The sequence below is a fragment of the Lycium ferocissimum genome, chromosome 10, assembly GCF_029784015.1.
Source record: "Lycium ferocissimum isolate CSIRO_LF1 chromosome 10, AGI_CSIRO_Lferr_CH_V1, whole genome shotgun sequence".
In the NCBI taxonomy this organism is placed as follows: Eukaryota; Viridiplantae; Streptophyta; class Magnoliopsida; order Solanales; family Solanaceae; genus Lycium; species Lycium ferocissimum.
The window spans coordinates 54,218,579-54,242,997 of record NC_081351.1 but is presented as its reverse complement, the minus strand read 5'-3'; the positions used below and the strand labels follow the sequence as shown (position 1 = coordinate 54,242,997).

General features: G+C 37.1%; 1 long non-coding RNA gene across 1 annotated transcript in view; it reads left to right on the top strand.

The window, feature by feature from the left end:
* The window catches only part of LOC132034314 (uncharacterized), a 66,483-nt gene that overhangs the window by 22,482 nt on the left and 19,582 nt on the right, over window positions 1-24,419 (top strand). The gene's annotated exons all lie outside the window — the stretch shown is intronic.

Here is a 24,419-nt window from a genome sequence, read left to right as displayed (position 1 = left end):
GGAACAATAATTAGGTCTGATCAAGGAGGTTACAGACACAGAGGTTCAGGAGGCATTGATGGAAATAAATGACCATAAGGCTCCTGGTTGTGATGGCTTTAATGCTTTATTTTATAAGAAGGCATGGTCCATCATAGGAGAGGAAGTCACAAAGGCAGTCAAATGATTCTTGCAACTGGCAGGATGTGCAAGCCTATAAACTGCTCCTCAATAAACTTAATTCCAAAAGTGCAACATCTATCTTCAATCAGAGAATACAGGCCAATTTCCTGCTGCACCATATTGTATAAGATCATATCAAAGATCTTAACTAACAGAATGCAAGGAATAATTAGTTGATTGGTTGATGCAAGTCAGGCAGCTTTTGTGCCAGGCAGAGTTATTGTGGACAATATCCTTTTAAGCCATGAAATGGTGAAAGGATATGGCAGGAAAGGAGTGTCACCAAGGTGCATGTTAAAGGTGGACATCCAAAAAGCCTATGACTCAATTGAGTGGCCATTTGTAGAGCAAATTCTGAGGTATCTGAACTTCCCAACAATCTTCATAAACTAGCTTATGGAATACTTAAAAACTATTTCTTATTCTATCATGATTAATGGTGTCCATATCCCTCTATTTGAAGCAAAAAAAGGATTGAGGCAGGGGGATCCCTTGTCCCCATACTTGTTTGTTTTGTGCATGGAGTATCTAGGAAGACTATTGAAGGATATAAAGTAGAACAAAGACTTCAAATATCATCCAAAGTGCAGTAAATTGAACATAATCCAACTGGGGTTTGCATATGATCTCCTTTTATTCTGCAGAGGGGACTTCAAGTCAGTACAGATCCTATTAGACATATTTACAAAAAAATTTGAGGCATTTGGATTAAAAGCAAATAGAATCAAAAGCTCTATCTACTTTGGGGGAGTAAATCAAACAATACAAGATCAGATTCTTGAATACACAAGGCTTAGAAAAGGGGAGATGTCGTTCAGATGCCTTACACAGGGCTTACAAAAGGGGAGATGTCGTTCAGATGCCTTGGTGTCCCTCTGAGCACTAAAAGACTATCCATTGCCCAATGTGAGCCTCTCCTAGAGAAGATACTATGAAGAATATCCTCCCGGACAGCTAAATTCCTCTCATATGCAGGGAGGATCCAACTGATCAAAGGTGTCTTGTTCTCTATGCAAACATACTGGTCCCAAATATTCATTCTACCCAAAAAAATCATTGCACTGATAGAAAAAATGTGTAAGAGATTTCTATCGACTGGTAAGGCTGAATTTACAAGGAAAACACTGGTGGCTTGGAGCAGATTGTGCCAACCCCAATCAGTTTGGGGGTTTGAAATTTATTGACATTGCAAAATGGAATTAAGCTGCTGTGTGCAAGCTGTTGTGGAACATGTGCAGGAAAAAAGATAAGTTGTGGGTAAAATGGGTTCATATATACTATGGGAAGAACAAGAATGTGTGGGAGGTGGAACCAAAATAGGCATCCTGGGTGGTCCAGAAGATATTCAAAGCAAAAAAACACTTTGCGGAAGCTGGATATTCAAAAAAGGAGGTTCACCAACTATCCCACATCACTATCAAAAGTATATACCAGAGATTTCAGGGACAATTTGATAAAGTCAGTTGGAAAGGGATTAGATGTGGTAATCAAGGATCTCCCAAATGGATATTTATATTGAGATTAGCTGCTTTGGAAAGACTATGTACTTGTGATAGACTTAGAGGATGGGGTATGGATATTAATGATCAGTGCAAGTTATGCAATAGTGAGATAGAAACACTTAATCATCTCTTCTTTAAGTGTGCATGCTCTGGAAGCATGTGGTGCAGGATACTCCAATAGCTACACATTAGCAGGAGCAATTTGGACTAGGCTGAGGAACTCAAGTGGGCAGAATCATGGTGTAAGGGAAAGAGCAGCCAGGCTGAGGTATACGAAATAGCACTTGCTGCCACTATCTACTATGTATGGAAGGAAAGGAACAATAGATTCTTCCAGCAGGAAACCAGAAGTACTAAAGGGATCCTGAAACAAATTGCACAAGAGGTGTTTTACAGAGCAAATATGAATCCAAGGAATAGACTACTGTTACAAATTCTAAATTATTATCCTTAGTCTAGATGATAGGAGTAAAGATGTACTTGGAGTATAACAGAAGTACAGGCATGTCTGGTTCTGGTTTTTTTAATCTGAGCTGTAATGTTACACTTTGGTAAATAAAATATCTTTAATTACCAAAAAAAAAAAAAAAAAAAAACATAAACCTCAATTTTAATTTCTATGCAGTTTGAATAAAATCTCACTATGGTGCAACATACAAAATCTACAACATCCATCCTTATAAGCAACGAATAGCTGAGTCAGTCAAGTTTCCCTTACGTTTGGTCTTTCCATATCTGATCTTGCTCTAATACTGGCAAAATAAGAGTAGCATTCATAATTTTGGCCACTGCAACAGCATTGCATATCTGCAAAAAATGCATGACTAATTAAAGTGGTACAAATCCTTTGAGAACACATAACAGATTCCATAGATCCGTAGATAATTTAGCAAAGATAATAACTAGTTTTCATTCATTTGTTTTGTGATAGTATAGTTTTCATTCATTAAACAACTTCCAAAATAAGAAATAACTAAAAGCTACAGAGACAAATATATACAGATGGGAAAAAAAAGTATAGCATACGACATGAAACATACAACGATCCTTTGTTGGTTTAAACCACCCTCAGCATGTATGAATATATAACCGTTTGTGGCGTTCTCAGGCGGAATATCTGCAAAGCACCAAGCTATGTCACTATTTTGGAAAATGAGGAAGTAAAAGGGTAAAAGAACAGTTATTCCATAATTGGATAAAGTATTCCAACAAGCTCAAGAGGTTTGTAGCTGTCAATGACACATCTAACCCAAAGAGAGGTTTGATGAATAAATTTTGGCAAACAAGGGAATATCAGGCAGAAACCTGTTACACCATTTTTTTTCCACTTCTTAAGTAATGCTACAAGTTTCATGAATGGGAAGAACAACTCTGCTTTCCAACTTCTCAATGACACATGACATATACCAAAGCCTATTTGCAGAGTTCTGCAGCTCTGTATCAAGAATGACATTCTAATTTACTCTATTCTAAAAAGCTGTAATTCATACAAAAAATTTAGGTGGGAAAACAACTAACATTTCCAGGCTCCAGAATGTAATGATCTAAGAACTTTAAGGAGTATATGTACAAAATTTCCCGACTAGAAGACATGACAAGGCAAACGTACAAATATAATTTTAATGAGCATAAGAATACCTGATATCAGTCCCTTACGTTGCTTCGCACAAGGCTCCCATGAGGTTGTTGTTGAATAAGGATCTCCCACAAGGAAGGAGTCTCTTTCACCTAATAAAATTAGACAGATTGGACGTTTGACTACAATGATGGTAGTGATTATGTAATAGGATGTAGTAGCAGACGAAAGGGTAATCTATCAAGAACTTACCGTGGACACTGAAGAGTTATACCATCCTTTTTGCTCAAATATGGGCATTTTACATACATGGAAAAAAAAACGTAAGCAATGTTTTAAACGCTAAAATTGCAAGTATCAAAGAACATCAGATAGGGAAATACATTATATATCCTGTCAATAATAGTTTGTTTAATCAAATCAAAAGGCAATGTAGCATACAAAACAATTACTAGTCCCGATGACAAACTTTTTAATCAAGAAAAGCATTACCTATTCTGATTCATATCATAAACCTTCCCTTTTATTTCAGATTATTTGCTTGAAATCTGTAACCTATTTAGTAACTAATTCTGAAAAGAACTATTACATGTTGAAAGAGGCAGCTACTCACGAAATCGCTGACAGCTGATGTTGAAATTTATGTGCTTCAATTTACCTATTAAAATACTATGTGTTTTAATTTCACCACCCTCAAGAATATCGTTGAAAATCAAACTTCAAGACAGATTAAGGGTAAGGCCATCAAGAAGATATGGTAGATGATTCCTGCAATTATTTTTTTGGTGTTTGTGGACTGAAAGAAACAGAAGATGTTTTGATGGAATCTCAACTCCAAACTCCTCCCTCAAAGCTAAGCGTCTACTTAGTATTTTTAGCTGGGTTAAGTTAACCCCTGTAATTAGCACAGACCAATTTTGGGAATTTGTTAGCTCCCTAGTCATAGATTGAAACATTGCATAGGTGAAATATGTTACTTCATCAAAACTAATTATTCATATATATGAAATCAGAAGTAAGCAGCCGAAATACGTACACTGCACCGAGCTGTCCTTTTTTTTTTTTTTTTTTTTTTTTTTTTATGAAATCAAATGTAACAAGCTTTTATTCATATGATTCCATACGACAAATGAAATCATTTCTATGAAGAAAGTCAAGGAAGAAACATGCTTACACGGCCCACGATTTGACTGATATTAGAGATAATATGAAGCAAACTTCAGCTATATAACATGTTAGTGTACATAGAAGAAAAACTCTAAAATATTGGCTTGCATTTAACAAAGTAGATAGCATTACTTAATTACACTAGCAGCCGAAAGACGTACATTTCCACTCTAGTAAACATATTATGGAGTTAAGGTCTTAATTTGACCAATATTCATCAAAAGGATTCCCTGTATTAATCTCTAGTCAATGCACATCTTCTCTAGTAAACGTCATATGGAAGTCAAGGTCCTGAGTTGACCAAAAGTTATCAAAAGCACTTCCTAAATATATGTCTCGTCGCTTCAAATTGCCCAACCATTCAACTAGTTGAAGTAGCTATAAAAATCTTCTATTCCGTTCCGTTCTATTCAAGCTCATCATTCCAACATTGGTAAATAATTTATCATTCAAGGCAATTCACGAGTTCTCTAAAATACATACACCTTCCATAAATGACACACTTGTTCCTATCCGAACCTAGTGTGAGCATAACAACATTTAGCCTTAACAGGAACTAGTATCAGTTGTGTGAGACAAATAATTAAAAAAATCGTGGTTCGACATTTCAAAACAATTCTTTCTCAGTTCAACATTTCAAAACAATTCTTTCTCAACCTCAAAAAAGAATATAAGAATTTCATTCAATGATCTCGATAAGAATAGAATAAAATTTGATAAGTTATATATTCAGTTACTTTTAAAAATCCATCTAGTTAATTGAATGTTCATCAATTATTTGAATATTTATACGATGTGAGTCTTCTCATATTGCGATCTACACAATTTTGAATTATTTAAGGATAAATTTTATAAAGTTGTAATTGAAAGATTAATTAGAATATTAATATATCAAAAACTAAAATAGTTGCTTTTTGATATAACTCCATTACTATGATTCTGAATAAAACATATTTTTTGGAAAATAATGCGAAATATCTTGCTATCCCGACCAATTATTTGTTTTCTTATCCAGATACACCTTGTTCGCTCTTAAAAACAAATCCAAATGTGTTTGGATCGTAAAATAACTCATAATAATTTTTAAAACAACTCTCTTAAAATCATATTTAAAGACTCGTAAAAATAAAATTAAAATTCCAAAATAAAACAAATCACAACTAAAATCGTTACCTATTCCAAACGCACGTGCATTTGGAACACCAAGGGGTCGTTTGGTTGGGCAACACGTTCTCCCAGAATTAATTGTCTCGGGATTGTTATCTCACCCTCCCAGAGAGATACAAATAACACTACAATCCCGAGATTAGTTATGTCTCGATTTTATTTCAAACAAACGTGGATAAACTCATTTCAAATTTAATTCCGAAATTAATTATTCTTATCCCTCGTACCAAACGAGCTCCACATGTTTTTTGAAAAGAGTTCTCAAAGGGAACTTGTATTGAGTGTTTCTTTAAACAAAAGCATACTATGACTATCTTCATAGTTCGTACTACAAGGTGTTTAAATCAACATAGATAAAAACTGCTTAGACTGATGTGCATTTATCCATTTATTTATTCTCGTTAAACGCAGTTCTTAAAAGATAAAGAAATGTTAAATGCCAAAAACTGAAGGAAAAAAAACCCCAATTTCTAGAAATCGAGAAACCCTAGAAAATGATCAAATCAGTAGTAAAGCATGTATCAACCATCTTCAATAGGCCAAACGTAGCCTTAAAATCCACTAAATTGGGAGCTACAACAATGGCAGGGCATAAGAGTGAAAGTGAGAAATAATAACTTAGACCAAGCATTGTTTTTTATGCAGAGGAAAATGCAGTCTAGGGGAATGGAATGGTTGATTAAGCGTGAACAGTTACATCATATTAAGAACTCGGAGAAGCGGGTATTGGCTCGTAAGATTCTTGAACGTAAAATCCGTTCTTAAGAACTTGCTCGTAAGCTCAAATCCATCCTCATCAAGAAAGTCAGTTAAATATTACAATACTCCCTCCGTCTCAAATTATCTATCGTGGTTGCTAAAAATAGTTGTCTCAAATTATTTGTTATTTTAGAAGGTCAAGGAATAATTAATTATCTTTTCGCAATTTTACCCATTAGTAGAGTTTTGTCATTAATGGAGATGACACTTAGGTAAAGTAAACATTTAATGAAGAGAGATTATAACTTATACATAAACAAGGGTAAAGTTATTCAAATACCTCTCCTAATTAATATTTCTTAAGGGCCGTGTAAAATAAAAAAGCGACAAATTATTTGAGTCCCTCCGTCTCAATTTAAATGTCTTAGTTTGACTGGTCACAAAGTTTAAGGAATAAAAAGAGACTTTTGAATCTTGGGGTTCTAAATTAAAGATGTGTGTAATGTACTATAATGTTCTTTAGATCTTGTGATTTTAAACTTGTCATGTAAGATGTTTGAATTGTCAACTTACTAAATATAGAAAGAGGCACTCTGGAAAGTAAGACACATGAATTGGAACGGAGGGTGTAATATTTAAAATTATTTATGAAGTTGCTATTCCTTCTATGTGGGCTTCACTTCCTTTTTTTGAGATTTGCATTGCTGATTTAAGGTTCTGATAAAGAAGGAGTGATTGTTGTAAGATGAGTTTCAATTTAGAAGTAGCACAAAATGTAACGGGCTCAAATGGAGTGAACCTCTCAGCCTCAAGGTGCAAAAATATAGCAACTGACAAGGAGTAGCTGTATAGGTACCAGTTAGGGTGCCAATCTAGTATAGCACTGCTAACAGGACGGTCAGTCGATAGCGAAAGCAAAACTTCTCACATCTCTATGACTCTTTGTTCTCATGACCTCAAAGTGATTGACTACATTCAATTATAGAGGATTCATGTAGCCTGACCCAACTAGTTTGGGATTGAGATGTAGGTGTTTTTTTATGATGTTGCTAAAGTAAGGAAATGGTACCGAGACACTGGAAATGTAGTGGATTTTATCGGTGCCAGTCGACTGTGTTGGGGAGATAGTCCAGAAACTTTTATGATTAGCATAAGCTAGATGACGTGAATTGATTGCCAATATTGACTAGAATTCACAAAGATAATTCTATTCCTTCAGGATGCCATTTGGAAAAGTTGAAAAATAGCATCTTGACAACTCGAAGCTGACTATTTTGTGTTGTTGTAGTGTAGGAAAGATTTCACTGCTCTCAGTGGATCGTGCTGGGACACTGGAAATGTAGTGGATTTTATCGGTGCCAGTCGACTGTGTTGGGGAGATAGTCACAGAAAATTTTATGATTAGCATAAGCTAGATAACGTGAATTGATTGCCAATATTGGCTAGAATTCACAAAGATAATTCTATTCCTTAAGGATGCCATTTGGAAAAGTAGAAAAAGAGCAACTTGAGAACTCGAAGCTGATTATTTTGTGTCGTTATAGTGTAGGAAATATTTCACTGCTCTCAGTGGATCGTGCTAGGACGCTGGAAATGTAGTGGATTTTATAGGTGCTAGTCGACTGTGTTAGGGAGATAGTCCAGAAACTTTTATGATTAGCATAAGATAGATGTTACGACCCCATTTAGCTAAGTCGTACGGGCACTTATCTTTCCCACCTCGGTAAGCGAACCCTCAACCCAATGATAGCAAAAACGTAAATAAACAATTAAATAAGCGGAAGAGAATAAATCACGTAAGTCTGACGATAATAATATAGAACAAGTGCAGAAATAAGAAAATACGCCCCAGACTCTATTCTAATCCATACAAGAGCATCTAGCTAGATATATATACAAGTCTGGAATATAATAATACATCAAGTCTGAATATGTCTCAGAATGGAAAGTAAGACATAAATAAGAGGAGTCTTCAAGGCAGCGGACGTCTCGTGCTCACCTTGTAGACTCTAAGTCGTACTGATAGCGACTATCAGCCATGAGAGACGGAAGTACATCCCACCTGAAATTTTGCATTCATAAAAGAATGCAGTACAAAACCACAGTACTGGTAGGTACCATAGGCCGACTAAGTATAGCTAACATAATTCAGACAATAAAGTAAGATAGGTAGATAAATCAACAAGTATAAGTCAAACACAATTTAGAACTATGCACACGTCATCACCTAGGTTAAAGCATCTAAACCCAAGTGTGCCAAGTCTCAATATATCTAATCTGAAACCAAACAACAAAAGTAAATCACCAGATCATCACAGTATAAGCCATAATGCAATTCAATGATGTATGGATGCAAATACAATGCAATGCTGTGTACACATGTACTCCAAACGGAAGTATCGACGTCTCGGTAGCACAACCCAGGGTGACTCGCGAAATTTAAGTAATACTCGCCCCTGATCTTTGCCCAACAGACAGACGAGACTCCGGATCTTTGCCCACGGAGGATTTTCATCAGCACAACCCATGGGGGACCCGCGGAGTCCATGCACCTCACGGTCCGGCAACAACCTCGGATACTGCTACCACTCAACCACGATTCCGGGACAACCATCGGATATCGGACCTACGTCACTCTCATCCAAACCAAACGCAGCTCATCACAGTGTTTTCTTAAGTATCAATAATGTATCAACAGTATATCATGAAGGATGAGAATGCATGCAATGTATGAGTCAACATCAATAATCATATCAATATCACAAGTACCAAGCATGGGTACGCCAACAATATCATGAAAGACTACACAAGTCATATAGAACACATCCTCGTATCAAATGTCAGCAAGTAATATACTACAATATCATGAACAAGATAGATCAATAGTCTCCAATATTACCATCACTATGTGACATTAAGCCAACAACAATAGGACAAATCAAATCACAACACAACGGGGTGGCTAGCCCCAATCACACAACAGGGCCCAACCTAAGACAATATCCAACTCAACTTTATACCCGAAGGTTTACATGATTTCTCCGACAATATCATCTAAATATATGCTTCGCTAAATGAAATCTCACCATAGGGTAAGCCATAACCTACCTGGATATCCGAACAGCAATAACACCAATAATCACTCCTTTGCCTTTCCTTTTCGCTGAGCCTCGAAATCAAGAAAGTCTAAGCATATTCAAAATCTAGATTAGAAATCATGAAGATCAATACCTATATTGCTATCATTCAAATTGGATAAAAAAACAACCCTCGAACTTGGAGAAACGGGGCCTATAAGGTCAAAACAGAAAATTTGGGGGTAAATTATCCAATTAAACACTAGGTGATCAAAACCAATCAACCAATTGCTAAATTAACTCAAAGATTCATCCAATTTCAAAATTCAAGCAAAACCCCCAAATTTGGGTATAAACCTTAACTCTTAAATCCACAAATTAGCCTCTAATTAGGAAGAAGTTATGAAATAAGGGTTCTAATCATCAATTCAATGCTTATTGAAGATAACACAACCAACAAATCATGATTTAAAAGCCTACATAAAATATCCATTAAACCCACTTTAATCTTCCATTACTAATGAACTAATAAGGAAAAAGGGGATTCTGAGATGATTAGGGATTATGAAATAGCAAGGAGATTAGAAGGACTTACCACCAAGAATCTTCTCCAAGAATCCTCTAGAATTGTTCCCAAGAGCTCAATTTTCGGAATGGTAATAAATGAGGGACTTAAGGCATTTAACACTTCATTTAATGAACTAACTGCCCGTCACCCGCTTCCGCGACAATATTACCGCTCCAGCGGTGCCGCCCCAGCGGTCCCATAACCGCTACAGCGGTCATGCCCAAATGGCACCGACCGCTTCAGCAGCGGGTGACCGCTACAGCGGTACCACGGTCGCGATCTTTGGTGCCGCAAAAACGGGCACCAGACATCAAAAAATTATTCCCATTTCAAAACTCAACCCGAATTTTCGACTAACTTCCGAGGAAATCTGCTCACAAATCACATACACAGACCCATATAAAAACACGCTACGAATGCACCCGTGGCCTTGGAATTCCCAACGGAGGTCTCGTTGACCGAGTCAACCCCGATACCTCAATTCCAACTTCCCAACCCAAGTCCCAAAATGCATCCGAGTGCATTGGGAACTGAACCAAATATACACACAGGTTCTAAAAGAGCATCCGGACCTCTCAGAATCGACGGATTTTCGAAAAAGGTCCGTTTACCCAAAAGTCAATTTTGAGTCAACTCTTTTTCGCTTTAACCCCAAATTTCACAAAAAGTCACCCGAATCAAATCTAAACATCTCGAAAAGCATGTAAATGGTCCCCTCGGGTCAAAAGGGAGCTAACCAAGCTCGATAAAGGGTCGAAAGTACCGGAAAGACTATAACGACCAAGCGGGTCGTTAAACTAGATGACGTGAATTGATTGCCAATACTGACTAGAATTCAAAAAGATAATTCTATTCCTTAAGTATGTCATTTGGAAAAGTAGAATAATAGCAACTTGACAACTCGAAGCTGACTATTTTATGTTGTTATAGTGTAGGAAAGATTTCACTGCTCTAGATGGATCGTCTTTGGGACATTGGAAATGTAGTGGATTTTATCGGGCCAGTCGACTGTGTTGGGGAGATAGTCCAGAAACTTTTATGATTAACATAAGTTAGATGACGTGAATTGATTGCCAATATTGACTAGAATTCACAAAGATAATTCTATTCCTTAAGGATGCCATTTGGAAAAGTAGAAAAATAGCAACTTGAGAACTCGAAGCTGATTATTTTGTGATGTTATAGTGTAAGAAAGATTACATTGCTCTCAGTGGAACTTGCTAGGACGCTGGAAATGTAGTAGATTTTATCCGTGCCAGTCGACTGTGTTAGGGAGATAGTCCAGAAACTTTTATGATTAGCATAAGTTAGATGACGTGAATTGAATGCCAATATTGACTAGAATTCACAAAGATAATTCTATTCCTTAAGGATGCCACTTGGAAAAGTAGAAAAATAGAAACTTGAGAACTCGAAGCTGACTATTTTGTGCTTTATTGTGTAGGAAAATTTCACTGCTCTCAGTGGATCGTCTTTGGGACGCTGGAAATGTAGTAGATTTTATCCGTGCCAGTCGACTGTGTTAGAGAGATAGTCCAGAAACTTTTATGATTAGCATAAGCTAGATGATGTGAATTGATTGCAAATATTGACTACAATTCATAAAGATAATTCTATTCCTTCAGGATGCCATTTGGAAAAGTTGAAAAATAGCAACTTGACAACTCGAAGCTGACTATTTTGTCTTTGTTGTAGTGTAGGAAAGATTTCACTGCTCTCAGTGGATCGTGCTGGGACACTGGAAATGTAGTGGATTTTATCGGTGCCAGTCGACTGTGTTGGGGAGATAGTCACAGAAAATTTTATGATTAGCATAAGTTAGATGACGTGAATTGATTGCCAATATTGGCTAGAATTCACAAAGATAATTCTATTCCTTAAGGATGCCATTTGGAAAAGTAGAATAATAGCAACTTGAAAACTCGAAGCTGACTATTTTGTGTTGTTATAGTGTAGGAAAGATTTCACTGCTCTCAGTGGATCGTCTTTGGGACACTAGAAATGTAGTGGATTTTATCGGGCCAGTCGATTGTGTCGGGGAGATAGTCCTGGAACTTTTATTATTAGCATAAGTTAGATGACGTGAATTGATTGCCGACATTGACTAGAATTACAAAGATAATTCTATTCCTTAAGGATGTCATTTGGAAAAGTAGAAAAATAGCAACTGGAGAACTCGAAGTTGATTATTTTGTGATATTATAGTGTAGGAAAGATTTCACTGCTCTCAGTGGAACTTGCTGGGACACTGGAAATGTAGTGAATTTTATCGATGCCACTCGACTGTGTTGGAGAGATAGTCCAGAAACTTTTATGATTAGCATAAGCTAGATGATGTGAATTGATTTCCAATATTGACTAGAATTCACAAAGATAATTCTATTCCTTAAGGATGCAACTTGGAAAAATAGCAACTTGAGAACTCAAAGATGACTATTTTGTGTTGTTATAGTGTAGGAAAAATTTCACAGCTCTCAGTGGATCATCTTTGGGATGCTGGAAATGTAGTAGATTTTATCCGTGCCAGTCGACTGTGTTGGGGAGATAGTCCAAAAAATTTTATGATTAGCATAAGCTAGATGACGTGAATTGATTGCCAATATTGACTAGAATTCACAAAGATAATTCTATTCCTTCAGGATGCCATTTGGAAAAGTTGAAAAATAGCAACTTGACAACTCGAAGCTGACTATTTTGTGTTGTTGCAGTGTAGGAAAGATTTCACTGCTCTCAGTGGATCGTGCTGGGACACTGGAAATGTAGTGGATTTTATCGGTGCCAGTCGACTGTGTTGGGGATATCGTCCAGAAACTTTTATGATTAGCATAAGCTAGATGACCTGAATTGATTTCCAATATTGGCTAGAATTCACAAAGATAATTCTATTCCTTAAGGATGCCATTTGGAAAAGTAGAATAATAGCAACTTGACAACTAGAAGCTGACTATTTTGTGTTGTCATACTGTAGGAAAGATTTCACTACTCTCAGTGGATCGTCTTTGGGACGCTGGAAATGTAGTGGATTTTATCGGGCCAGTCGACTGTGTTGGGGAGATAGTCCAGAAACTTTTATGATTAGCATAAGTTAGATGACGTGAATTGATTGCCAATATTGACTAGAATTCACAAAGATAATTCTATTCCTAATAGTAGAAAAATAGCAACTTGAGAACTCGAACCTGTTTATTTTGTGATATTATAGTGTAGGAAAGATTTCACTGCTCTCAGTGGAACTTGCTGGGACACTAGAAATGTAGTGGATTTTATCGGTGCCACTCGACTGTGTTGGAGAGATAGTCCAGAAACTTTTATGATTAGCGTAAGCTAGATGACGTGAATTGATTTCCAATATTGACTAGAATTCACAAAGATAATTTTATTCCTTAAGGATGCCACTTGGAAAAATAGCAACTTGAGAACTCAAAGCTGACTATTTTGTCTTTGTTATAGTGTAGGAAAGATTTCACTGCTCTCAGTGGATCGTGCTGGGAACATAGCAAGCTGCTTTTATGTTAATCACTCGCTAAATGACATTAATTAGTTGTTGATTATGACTAGTAGTAGCATATATAGTTCTTTCCCCTCATGAGGCAACACAAAAAGAGAAAAAATAGAAAATTGAGAACTTAAGTGGACTAGTATTTGTTATGATGTCTAGAAAATATTACACTTACCTTCCCCCGGAGGTTAGCTCAATTGACAAAGGTTGAGAGAATTGTACTATAGGTCATAGGTTCGAGCTCTGCGCTAGTGAACTAACTCTGGCATTTAAGGGAAGAAGGGCAGAGGGACGGGCCCATTATCCCCAAGAATAGAAAACGTTCATCAAAATTTTACATTTATCTTAGTGAAGAAAAGTTGTCTTGTCAATCATTGCATATGCGTGTCTTACATTGAGGAATTAGGTTTTCTCCACTTCCATCCTCAAGGTTTAGTTTTGCTTATTTAAGATGGGTGATAATTATAACTAATATTAGTCGCCAAGGAAGTTGATTGACTAATGTTAGCGAACTATCTCAATATGTTGTATGTGAATGAAATTATCATGATATTTTTAATTCACTGCTTAAACAGGCATGTGCATATTTAATGTAACACAAGGTGGGGATAAAAGGAGTCAAACACTAAAATCGTAATGCATAAGATCTAAATGTGTGCAATATAGGTTGCTTATTCATTTAACTATTCTAGTGCCATGTGATAGGGTTCAATTTACCATAGGAATGACTGAAGGATGAATTTATTTCTGAAGTTGATTTGAAATTGACTGTTTCTTCTATTTAGTTGACAAGACAGAGATGTAAGAAGTTAATGCCCATTTTGTTTTAGCCTATGTCCAAAAGGGAAGAGCTCAGGTATAAACATTTAAAGAAATCGCATTTACTAACGACACTTCGATTAAAAAGTGTGTGCAGCATAATTGTTGAAATTTAGACAAATTCCTGAGTTGAGTTACAGTATTTTCTATGCAACTATTTAGAGTGATGCAAAAGTATCTTGTCTTTTTTTTTTTTTTTTGACAAGGTAACAGACAGTGTATATTAATCATCAGCACAAAGTGCTGGCATCCAAAAATTTACAGCATTGAATCTACATCCAAAAGAGTAAAAACAAAGACTATCTCTAAATCCTATTTCATCTTATAAGGATCCTATGATGTCCACAATAAAAACATGGTCATCTATATACTCAGAACTTCACCAATAACAAAAACTTAGAATGCAACTCATTTTGATCCTTTGCAATGAGCTACTATTGCCCTCAAAACACCTGGAGTTCCTCTCCTTCCAAATAGTCCACCATATAACTGCCGGGACAATTCTCCATCTATCTTTGTTTGTGCTGCCACTTCCCTCAGTATTCCAGATTGTTAGAGCCTCTGTTGTTCTTCCAGGCATAGTCCATTTTACACCTCTGAAGCTGATAACAGATTCCAGAGCTGGCTTACCACTTTACAATGAAGAAATATATGGTTAATTGTCTCTGCATTTTGTTCACAAAAATAACACCTTGAGCAAAGATCTGCGCCCCTCTTTTGGAGATTCTCCTGAGTAAGAACAGCTTCTTTCACAACCAGCCAAGTGAAAACAGTCACTTTGTAAGGAATTTTGACTTTCCAGATAAGTTTCCATGGTAGGAAACTGATATGAGATCCCATCCGATTCACGTCCTTATTGGCAGAGCTTACAGTAAAAACACCTTTACTGTGGCATTTCCATCTCAAGGTGTATTTTCCTTCTTGCAACCCCTTGCACTGGTCAAGAATGCCATAAAAATTGGCCAATCTTTCCATCTCTCAATCTTGCATTAATCTTCAATATGTCAAGTTCCATCCTTGAGTAGACCATACTTCATGTTGAGTCGATTCCCGCTACTGATTCAAGATATAAATGTCAGGGAACAATTGTTTGAGACTACCATTCCCTAACCAATTATCTTCCCAGAACAAAATCCTCCTGTCATCTTTCACATTAAAGCTTGTTCTTTCAAAAAAACCATGATGGACGTTTCTGATTGATCTCCACAAACTAGTACGATATGGAGTATTCACTTCTTTTGTCTTCCAAAAATCTTCCTTTTCATACTTGGCTTGAATCACAGTGCCCCATAAAGTTTGTTCTTCCTTAGGAAGTCTCCAAAGCCATTTCATCAGAAGACTTTTATTCTGCTTTCTCAGGTTTTTGATACCTAGACCTCCATACTTTTTGTCCAAGATTAAGGTCTCCCAGCTGACCAAATTATAACCTTTTTTCTCCTTGTTTCCATGCCATAGAAAATTCCTTCTAAGAGCATCAATTCTTTCCTCCATATTGACGGGAAGAGGAAATAGTGACATCAGGTAAGTTGGTATAGCATCTAACACAGAGTTGATCAGAACCAATCTACCACCCAGAGACAAATATTGAGATTTCCATCTAGTCAATCTTTTCTGACATCTTTCCAGCACACTATTCCATACATCTTTAGATTTGCTTTTGGCTCCCAAAGGCACTCCCAAATAAACAGTTGGAATCTTACCTATCTCTCCTCTTAAAATTCCAGCCAATTGTTGAATCCTAGCCACCTCGTTAATTGGAAAAATCAAGCTTTTCTCCAGTTAACGTGAGGACCTGAAGTGGCTTCAAAGAGGATAAGAATAATCCTGAAATACTTCAACTGACTATCCTCTGCATCACAGAAGATAATAGTATCATCTGCATACTAAAGGTGTGTTACTTCAACTCTTTCTTTCACATCCTTTGCTACATTGAAACCCCTTCTCCACCCATTATTATGGACAGTCTTCATCATATTATTCAGTCCCTCTATCACCAGAATGAACAAGAAAGGTGATAAGGGATCACCTTGTCTCAAGCCTCTTTGAGAAGGAATAAAAACCTTCAGGTAAACCATTTATAAAAAAAAAGAACCTAACAGTGCTAATACAAAATTTCATCCATCTGACCCATTTCCCTCCAAACCCCATCTTTTGCATACTTCCAAGCAAGAAATTTCAATTCACATGATCATATGCCTTCTCAATATCCAGTTTGCACATGATGCCTGGTGTTTTGTCTTTCATTCTGGAATCTATACACTCATTGGCAATGAGAACAGCATCAGTGATTTGTCTCCCTCTCAAGAAAGCCATCTGTTGTGTATCTACTAGTATGTGCATCACTTTCTTTAGTCTTTCTATGAGGATCTTGGATATCAATTTATATATACTCCCAATTAAACTGATAGGTCTGAAATCTCTCAGTTCCTTAGCTTTATTATTATTATTTTTTTTTTTGGAATGAGAGCTATATAAGTTGCATTGAAGCTCTTCTCAAAGACTTTCTGAGAGTGAAAGTTTTGCATAGTTGCCATAACATCATCCTTCAGAACCTCCCAACACTCGACAAAAAAACCCATAGTATATCCATCTGGACCTGATGCTTTATTCACTGCACATGCCTTGAGACCATCTAAAACCTCTTTCTCCTCGAAAGGTTTATGCAACTCCTGCTGCTCCTATAAATTGATAGTAGGACACTGGTTCATGTTGTAATAAGGTCTCTAATTCTCAGATTCAGAGTACAACTTCTAATAGAAGGAAGTAATCTCCCTTTTGATGTCCTCTGACTTCACAATTTCTTCTCCTTCCACCATTATCTTATCAATGTGATTGTTCCTCTTGTGGGCATTAGCAATTCTCATAAAGAACTTTGTGTTCTTATCACCTTGCTTAATCCACAAAGTTCTTGATCTTTGTCTCCATGATATCTATTCTTTTTTGGCATAATCTTCAAAATCCATGAAAAGATTAGCTTTCTGGATTGCCTCTTCTTCAGTTAATGATCTGCTCTGTTGGATGCTGTCAAAATCTGCAATTTTGCTCAATATCAGATTTTTATTCTTCTCCAGGTTCCCATATGTACTTGAGCTCCAGTCTTTCAATATGGCCTTCAGAGCTTTTACCTTGGTTGCTAAAATGTAATCAGGCCTTCCCACAAACTCAAAAGAAGCCCGCCAATCCTTAACTTTTTCATTGAAGCCTACAGTTTTCAGCCACCATCCTTCAAATTTGAAATAAGACTTTTTGTGTTCCTAGCTGCCACTTTTAAGAACAAGTGGTGTGTTCTCAGAACAGATTCCGGGAGCATCTCTTTCTTCACATTATTGAACATTTCCCCCCACTCAGTGGAGTACATAATTCTGTCAATTCTAGAAGAAGCTTCCAAGTTGTTCCCTCTAGTCCAAGTGTAACTCCCCTCCCCCCCTCCTCTAGTTGAGGATCCATTAGCTCCATATCCTCAATAAGATGAGAGAATTCATTCATGTAAATAGAGGTTCTAGAGCAATTCTCCTTCTCTGAAGCATACCTGACAATATTGAAATCATCCCTATCACCCATGGCCCTGTAAATAAGCTTCTAACAACCCCTATTTCCCACCACACTTTTTGTCTTTCCAGGTTACAATTTGGTGCATATACCCCTATCATGTGCCAGCTGAAATCACTGGTCTTGACTTGAAGCAACAAGTCAAAGTGTAAGAACCAAATTCCAGTATTTCCCCTTCCCAAATTTTGTTATCCCATAACATCAATATGCCTCCTCTAGTGCCACTTGCCTCCAATTACCCATATCTGACTTCTGTTTCCCCAAATCTATTTAACTAAATCCCCATTGTCACCTTCTAGTTTAGTTTCTTGCAAACAAAGGACATCTGGTTTTCATTCTTGAACTAAACTATTTATCACCCTCCTTTTGTCTCTACAATTTAATCCTCTCACATTCCATGATATTATCCTGACATTCATCATAACCTCATAGAATTTCCTTTCCCCCGAGTTCTAGCCCCTGTGTTTTGAAATTTCATGTTTACTGCCAGCCCTTTTAATTCTTGTAAACCTTTGATTTTGGGAGTTTCCATGACCTTTGTTTTTGCTTCTTTAATCATTGATTGTCTCTTGAAAATGGTCAAGTAAAAAATACCCTCCATCCAAATTTTCCCCCAAAATAACCTTACCATCCACCTATTGGGTCTAAAATACCCTTATTCCTAACAGAATATTCTCATTAGACACGTGGCATTTTTCTATTGGTTGGCTTATAAAATTAATTGGGTAACCCAAGTGCCCCCACCCCCCCCCCCACCCCCCAGCTCCCTGTGAATTTTTTTTTTTTTTTTTGAAAAAAAGTTGACTTGTTTTTGCACCCCACCCCGCACCCTACCCCTCCCGCACCCTCCCCCCCCCCCCCGACGCCCGAGGGAGGGAGGGGGCGTAGGGTGCGGGGTTTGGGGGGAGGGGGGGGGTGCGGGGTGAAAAAAAAAGTCAACTTTTTTTTTCGGGGGAGGGAGGGCGAGGGCGCGGGGTTTGAGGGGGGCGGTGCAAAAAAAAACGTCAAAACTTTTTTTTTTTTTTTCAAAAATATTAATTTTTTTTACGTCGGGGGGGGAGGGGGGTAGGGGTGCGGGGGAGGTGTAGGTGCGAAAAAAAAATTGTAGTCTATGCCTTTTTTACTGAAAATATACCATGTTTTTTAGGGTATATATATTTTTTTTGGTAACTCAATTACATTATACATTTTAATTTATCAAGACATTTTGGGAGATTGTCCTTTTTACTAGGAAGTTGAGAAGCGTAACAATATTTTTTTTTGCACCCCACCCCGCACCCTACACCCCCCCCCCCCCCCGACGTAAAAAAAATTAATATTTTTGAAAAACAAAGTTTTGATGTTTTTTTTAAGTTTTGAAACGCCCCCCTCCTTTCCGAAAAAAAAAAGTTGACTTTTTTTTACGCCCCTGTCCCCTTCTAAAAAAACCCAAAAAAAAACGTCAAAACTTTTTTTTTCAAAAATATTTTTTTTTGCATTGGGGGGGGGGGAGGGGTGGGTGCTGCAAAAGGTGGGGCAAAAAAAAAAAAAAAGTCAACTTTTTTTTCAAAAAATATTTTTTTCACGGGGGGGGGGGGGGTCGGGTCGGGGGGGCGGGGGGCTTTTAGTCAATATTGCAAAAATTAAACCAACCAGAAAAATGACACGTGTTTAATGAAAAGATTTCTGACCTTGTTTTAGACCCAATAGGTGGTGCTATTTTCTTTAATCATAGTTTGAGGGTATTTTTGGCCCTTTTCCGTTGATTGTCTCTTGTTATTTATCTTCTTAAACAAAGCCAAAGCTTCCTTTTTGTGGTCCTCAAATTCAACCCTGAACTTCTTGCTTAAACTGATTATAATTTGATTAACCCATATTGATGCATCCATCTGCCCATCACTTTCCTCCTCTAAACATCAAGAATTCAGAGGCTCGGCATCCTCGATGTTCCATGCTGCCTCATCAGTACAATTGACTAATTGCATGTCTTATTGGTCTGTGCTAACATCATTCTGTGCTCCTCCCTCTTCTATATTGTCACTTCATCTTCAAAATCCTCCCCTTCTTCTGTACAAGTGCTTTTCATTGTAATTGTTGGCTGAAATTCTTCTGGAATTCTTTAGGATAGCTCTCCAGAATTGTTGTCGAAAAAGACAGATTCTGTAATGTTCGCTTCTATTTCGAATAGCATAAGATCTGACTTTGTATTGCACGTGACAATATTTTGTTGACAGTTAATAAGTTGGGCCTCAGTAAATAAAATAGGGCCTTTTTTCCCGCTTCTTTCCACCCATTCGAACCAAACTTCAGCTCTGGCGGCTAGTCTGGTAATATCATATGACTTAAAACCTACTGCAAAGTAGATTCTGTTTTCACCCATGTAAAAACCGTAACTTCAAATATAATCCCCAAGAAATGATTAGCAGAATAAACAGAATAGAAAAGGATGTTGGAAATAAACCAAACGATCACCGAAAAAAGAGACCCCCCCTTGGGAAGTGTGCCTGAGAGCTTTTTAAAGAGAGAGAAAATGGTGTGGCTCAATATTTCACTTGAAGTTCCAAAAAAAAAAGAAAAAAAAAGTATGTTGTCTTTGCTGTGTTGTTATTCCAAATTTGAATATGCTAGCTTCAGAGTTTAGGATTTCGTGAGCATTTCACTTAAATGAAAGGATTAGGCACATGTCAAAATGCAAGCACTAGTCTATTTGTCCATTTTTTCTGTCTTAGAGCTAACGTTTGTTCACTAATTTACTAATGATACAGATGAACATTAGCCATTTCCTAGTTCTCGGTCACTGCTCATTAGATATAAAGGATATTAGAAATAATAGACTGTCTTCGATGCTCTTGTTCTAACCCCTTGAATTGAAGGGCCAAAAGCTGAGCGGTGCATGGAGAGTGGAGAACTTTAGGGCCCGAGGGGATAGTAAGTTGAAAGGTATGGTGTGGACAAGGTATGAGGATCTGGGAAGCTAAAAGAGAAGGAGTAGGAGAATTCTGTTCTCGGAAGGAAGTCAAGTTTTTCTTACTGAAAATCATGAGTGACTTTGTCGTGGAATCCAACTAAGAAAAGATTATCTTATTCATCGTTTATGCTCTAAAATAGTAGAAGCAACAGAAAGCATGGTGTCCAAGCACAAAGTATACACCAGGTAAAATATTAGGAGAGTAAAATGTCATCTAATTGTCACTTAGACCACTTAGCAAACAAAAAAAAAATACTAGAAAAAAGGATCTGTGGACTCAGATTTTCTTTTTTTTTTTTTTTGTTGGGGGGGGGGGGGGAGTTACTACATAAGTCAGGAAGTAAAAAGAGATGTTGGTTCCCATCTGTCCCGGGTACCTATGTTGGTGGGAGGTAGCAAGTACCCCGTAAAATTAGTCGAGGTGCATGAACTAAAAAGAAAGATATTAGTCCCATTACCGATGTTCAAATTAAGACTAGAGACCTAATAGAGTTCAAAACATCTTAGCTTTGAGGATTGATAAGTAGCTGATAGTCCATGAAAACATCTTTTGTTCCTTTCATTCCAGATACTCCAAAAAAAAAATAGCAGCAAGTACCATCTTCTTGGTAGTGCTATCAACTTTCCCTTTTGTCTCAGTCTAATTATATACAAGCTTAATTGTAGAGCATGAAAATATTGAGAAAATTAAGTCCTTGTAGAAATTGTTAAAAGCAAATGAAAGTGATATATTCAGTAGAAAGGTTTCTGCTTAACCTTTCTAAAAATAAACAACATTTTATAGCACAAGGATTTAGAGGGAATATCGTGAAGCTTTTATTGAATAAAGGTTTCACTTCCAATCATAGGAAGGGTATGGAAATAAAAGGGGAAAACAAAAAGGCTAGGCATTGTTATTGTCAAACTTGAAGATAGGATCTTGCATCTGTTGCAATCCCTTTGGTGTTGCTTGCTTTCTCTTCTTCTTTTAGGTTTTGTGATGTCTGCATATGGAGCTTTGTGTATGTTTCCTACTCCATCCACAGTTTCACACTTGCCAATGTGAACTGCATTTGCAGTGATTGTCATTTGCAGATGAACTATACACACATTTAATTGTAAAATTTTATATTTAGCCGTGAAAAGTCATTTTTCGTGTCTGAATTCTTCTTCCAAAGGGAAGACAGTATAGCAAGATAATTGCCTGAGATATGAATTTGTTTTCTGTTATCCTTTCATTAAGCTTTCCTAATTAAGGATGAACACTCTTCTCTTATTGCCAATTTCCTGTGTATGACCATTCAAAACTGCTATCATTTGTAATGAGGCTTTCCTATGTAACTACTTTGGAGCATTTTGCTGCTCTTTAATACAATACTTTTACCAATAAAAAAAATCGCTTTCATTTGATATTAACGACCTTAACTGGTATTCCTGCAGGGGTTTATAGAGGAGGATGTTCCAACAGAGTTTTCTTCACCAACTATCCCGACTTGGCAGAGAGATTACTATAATCACCATTTTCTTCCACCTTCCTGTGTGGACTACACACATTACATACACAAGTTATCTCTTTTGCAATTATAGGAACTGCTCTCTCCACCTTTTAAAAATTCTTGTGTTTCTTTCTACCCAAACTGCATGAACAAGTTCAGTATAAACTTGTTTTAGCAGTCTTGCCTGTATTGATTTTCCTCGAATTACTTTGCATATCCACTGTCGATACTGCTGATTATCATTGCTTCGCTGATTTGAGACTTGTAGCCACTGCATCAGCCTTCCCATAGTTGCATAGTGAATAAGCACTCTCCAAACAAATGATCATTAGTCTCTGGATGGATTCTGCAAAGTGAACAGGTTGGACTAACATTAATTCCCCATTTGATTAGCTTGTCCGCAGTATTCTCTGGATGGATTCTGTAAAGATTTCTCTTGGTCTTGCTTCATTCCTGAACATTAAATGCCTCCATTCAACCTTAGCATGGTTCAGTAATAATACTGATTGCATATAAAACTGTCCGATCATGCTATGCTTAGGATCAACTGCAACTTGCCTCTCTGTGGAGAACTCCCTTGCCTCCATTATTTTCTTCACCATCCAACTTGCTTGCTTAGGTATAGGTATAGGAATAGTATAGATATCCCTTTCTTTGATCTAATAGTTATAGATCCACCTAATCCATAACTTATCTTTCTTTTGAGCCAACTCCGAACAAGTCTTTTTCTATTGCACATTTATTCCATAATCTGAGATTGAGAATGAAAAGACCAACAACAACCTTGGGTAAACACATCTTCTCCCATGAGACCAATGCCCTGTCAGTGCTTGACCATATGTAACTTCTACAGTGAGACTCGATTAACTTGATGACCTTAGCAGGTAGAGGATAATTGGGACCAACAGGCCTGAACTCCAAATATCACTGTCTTGACTAGTTAAATTCTTCCTACATAAGATAATTCCTTGGTAGTCCAAGAAGATATTCTTGCAACAATCTTATCCACCAGTGGTTGCCATTGGATCAGAGTGAGTTTCTTTGAGGATAGTGGTATACCTAGGTACTTGAAATGCAAGTCACCTTGACTGTACCCCAGCAATTGCAGAATGTTTGATCTCTCACCACTACTTACACCACCAAAGTTGACATTGCTCTTAGATAAATTAGCATGTAAACCAGAAGCCTTAGAAAACTCAGTGAACTTAGTATGGATCAATTGGACTGATTTACTATCACCTCTTACAAAAAGCAAAAGCTCATCTGCAAAGCTCAAAAGATTGAGTTTTAGTCTAGCACACTTTGGATTATACTTAAAAAATTTACCCCCCACTAGAGTAGACAATTGCCTACTCAGATATTCCATCACCATTGTAAACAAAAAGGGAGACATAGGATCTCCCTGTCTAAGCCCTCTAGCAGCATTAAAAAGGCTCAGATGGTTCCCCGTTTATCACAATTGAGTAGTTAACAATTCTGATACACTCCATCACCCAGTTGATGAATTGAGTGGGGAATTTCAGCCCCTCCATAACCTGCTCGATGTATATCCACTCAAAAGAATCATAAGCTTTTTGTAAATCTACTTTAATCATACACCTAGGGGAAGTGTTCTTCCTAGTATAAGCTTTAATGAGTCCATGAGACTATATGATATTATCAGCAATCCTCTTTCCTGGGATAAATCCGCTTGTGTTTAAAAAAAAAAAAAAAAAAAACTGAAGTTATCACTTTCTGAAGCCTAGTAGTGAGGACTTTAGAAATGATCTTATGTAAGACTATGCAACATGCTATAGTCCTATATTCTTTGATAGTAGCAGATTAGAAGTTTTAGGGATTAAAGTAATTGCAGTACAGTTAATAGCCTTATAAGTTCACCCCACTTGGAGAAATTCTTCACTGCTGTAGTTACATCCTCTTTGATCACTGCCCATTCCTTTTTGTAAAAAAGAGCATTAAACCGATCCACACTTGGTGCTTTGTCATCTCGTATGGCCCATAAGTTCTCTTTGATATCCTGATCAGTAACTGGCATACATTGATCAAGTTGTTGCTGATGACTTATAACAGGACCATTCTTCATGACCTCTCTGTTTACTGCTGGTAAATTTTGTGCAGCTGATCCCATGAGTGATTTATAAAAGTTCAGTATCTCCTCTGATATTGCCACCTTCTCTTAGACTTTACCCTTTGCCGAAGTTATTAGTTTGGT